Here is a 3522-nt window from a genome sequence, read left to right as displayed (position 1 = left end):
CACTAAAAGCATTGGCAACAAAAGCCAAAATAGACAAATGGGACCTAATCAAACTCCACAGCTTTTGCACGGCAAAAGAAACAGTCAATAGAGTGAATCGGCAACCAACAGAATGGGAAAAAATTTTTGCAGCCTACCCATCTGACAAAGGGCTGATATCCAGAATTTACAATGAACTAAAACAGATTTACAAGAAAAAAACAAACAAGCCCATTCAAAAACGGGCAAAGGATATGAACAGATACTTTACAAAAGAAGACATACATGAGGCCAACAAGCATATGAAAAAATGCTCATCATTACTGGTCATTAGAAATGCAAATCAAAACTACATTGAGATACCATCTCACACCAGTTAGAATGGCGATCATTAAAAAATCTGGAGACAATAGATGCTGGAGAGGATGTGGAGAAATAGGAACACTTTTACACTGTTGGTGGGAGTGTAAATTAGTTCAACCATTGTGGAAGACAGTGTGGCAATTCCTCAAGGACCTAGAAATAGAAATTCCATTTGACCCAGCAATACCATTACTGGGCATATATCCAAAGAATTATAAATCATTCTACTATAAGGACACATGCACACGAATGTTCACTGCAGCACTGTTTACAATAGCAAAGACCTGGAACCAACCCAAATGCCCATCGATGATAGACTGGACAGGAAAAATGTGGCACACATACACCATGGAATATTATGCAGCCATTAAAAACGAGGAGTTCGCGTCCTTTGTAGGGACATGGATGAACCTGGAAACCATCATTCTCAGCAAACTGACACAAGAACACAAAATCAAACATCGCATGTTCTCACTCATAGACGGGTGTTGAACGATGGGAACACATGGACACATGGAGGGGAGCACTATACACTGGGGTCTGTTAGGGGGGAGTTGGGGGGACAGCTGGGAGGTGGGGAGTTGGGGAGGGATAGCATGGGGAGAAATGCCAGATATAGGTGAAGGAGAGGAAGGCAGCAAATCACACTGCCACGTATGTACCTATGCAACAACCTTGCATGTTTTTCACATGTACCCCAAAACCTAAAATGCAATTTAAAAAAAAAGTAATAACAGCAACTATGTAGTAGATGATTACAGCATATGTATAAGTAGAATGAATGATGGCAATGATATAAGGAACGGGAAAAGAGAATTGGAAATTATCTATTACAAGTGGCTGGAGGCACACAGAAGGAGGGGATAGGGTCAGACTTAGGAACGGTGGCCTTCATGTTCTACAGCTGACAATTAGCTGCCACCTTTTGGCACCATCAGTCCCAGACCAGATCATACTATAGTCCACTGCCCAGGTTCTGGAAATTTCTGAATTGTTCAGTAACTAATAACTCCAAGTACAGCAGCAACAGCGAAGGAATCTCTCACTGCATGAATACATGAATATAAAATAGTTGCAAGAAGCTGGTGTCTCCCTTCTCAAAGGATATGTGGCAAAGTTACTAGAAGAAGCTAAAGCAATCGTAAAAAAAAATTGGTTCTAAAGATGTTGTGATAATAGCACAGAATTTTACTTGTGGTAGAGAAAAAGGAACATTTGAAAGCAGTCCCAAAAGAGGAGTGAAGATAGTTTTCTCTCAAGAAGCAAAAGCTGTTTCCTCTCAAATGATTGGGAAAAAGTTGCTTACCAAACAAACAGGAGAAAAGGACAAAATATGGACTCAAGTATTAGTCTGTGAGCAAAAATATCCCAGGAGAGAATACTACTTTCCAGTAACAATGGAAAGGTCATTTCAAGGTTCAGTATAAATAGGAAGTTTGCAAGGTGATGTCAACACTGAAGATGTTTCTGCTGAGACTCCCGACGTAATAAAGAACCTATTGATGTTGTAGAAGGCATCAAAAAGGAACAAGCTCTGGCTTGCACAGAAGATAAGATTTTCATCTAATATTGTAGATTCTGTGGAAGAAAACGTGGTCAAGCTTTACAATCTTTTTCTGAAATACAACACAACCTTGATAAAAATAAGCCCAGTGGTAGGAGATTCAGATGGAAGTCTGCTAAGTTTGGACACCAAGATTCATTTTGATTCTAATTCAGCCTATCACCAGAAGATCTTTGATCTACATGACTGGACTCAGGAAGATGAAAGGAATAATGATGAAGTTAAGCCACATCTCAACTACACTGACCTCAATGGAAAAATAGGCTGTCTAGTAAATGGTGCTGGTTTGGCTATAACACAATAGATATAATAACACTTCATGAAGAGACTCCAACCAGCTTCCTTGTTGTTCATGGTAGTGCTACAGCCTATCAAGTAATGGAAGCATTTATGCTTATCACTTCAGATAAAAATAGATACTGGCTATTCTGATCAACATTTTTGGAGGAATCCCTTGATATTATTACACATAGTACAGTTTTGTCAGTAAAAGATTTGGAAATTAAAATACCTATTGTGGTACATTCACAACTATGCTAGTTTACAAGGTACACTATTTTACTGAAGTACAAGGTACACTAGTTAATTTACAAGGTACACTAGTAAATGATGCTAAGGCACTAATAGCATAGAAGCTTCTAGAATGGCTTTAAATCTCTCTGAAATAGTGACCTTAATCAAGCCAACTCATGTAGATAAAAAATTTAAGTTGCTAATATGATCTAAAAAGCCAGTGAATGACTGAAAATGATAATTGTGCCATGATCGTTAAAAATATGTGTTCTGTGTTATTGTTCTTTCTCTTTTTAATGTGTGAAGATTGTAACTGTGATCTAGGCACAGAAACTTTTAGAAGCATTTGGTCTGCATTTAATTCTGCTATTCAGAATGGACTATTTATATAAAGAACATATAATACACATGTCTAGTTTTGTTTTGTTTTGTTTTATCAGTCAGTCTTTTTCACTTTTACAGAATATCACTTGCAATATGCCTGTTTATATTGTTAGATATAAAGTTCTACATTGACAAGAGTCCTACAAACAAAATAAATACGAAGAAAAATAATGAAATTGCTGCACTACCCTTTTAAAAAGAGGTAAAATTTATAGATAGAGAAGAGATAAAATAGAATAATATAAAATGCTCAATTTAAATAAAAGGTAGAAGATAAATTAAAAAACAAGTATAACAAAATAGTTAAAAGCATGGTAGATGTTAAGCATGTCAATAATCACTTTAACTGTGAATGCTCTAAATACACCAATTAAAAGACAGATTGTCAGAGTAAATGAAATATATAAGACACTCCTGTATATTCTACAAAAAACCCACTTTAAACATAAAGATTCAGGTTAAAGAGATGGAATAAGATATACTATGCTAACACTTATCAAAAAAATAAAAAGAAAGAAAAGATAAATAACTATTGTATTAGGATTCTCTAGAAGAACAAAACTAACAGGATATATATATATACACACACACATACACACACACATATACATATACATACATATTTATATATGTGTGTGTGTGTATAAGGGGAATATATATATATATACACACACACATATAAAGGGGAATATATATATACACACACACACACACATATA

The 3522-nt window shown here is 35.7% G+C and overlaps 1 pseudogene; it reads left to right on the top strand.

Moving 5' to 3' along the window:
- The first annotated feature begins 1259 nt into the window (after positions 1–1259).
- Positions 1260–2627, top strand: LOC105717186 (succinate--CoA ligase [ADP-forming] subunit beta, mitochondrial-like; annotated as a pseudogene).
- The last annotated feature ends 895 nt before the right edge of the window (positions 2628–3522 follow it).

The sequence above is a fragment of the Aotus nancymaae genome, unplaced genomic scaffold, assembly GCF_030222135.1.
Source record: "Aotus nancymaae isolate 86718 unplaced genomic scaffold, 86718_ANA_hifiasm-v0.15.2.pri h1tg000017l, whole genome shotgun sequence".
Classification (NCBI taxonomy): Eukaryota; Metazoa; Chordata; class Mammalia; order Primates; family Aotidae; genus Aotus; species Aotus nancymaae.
Note: the sequence above shows the minus strand (reverse complement) of the source record. Positions and strands in the feature narration are given on the sequence as shown.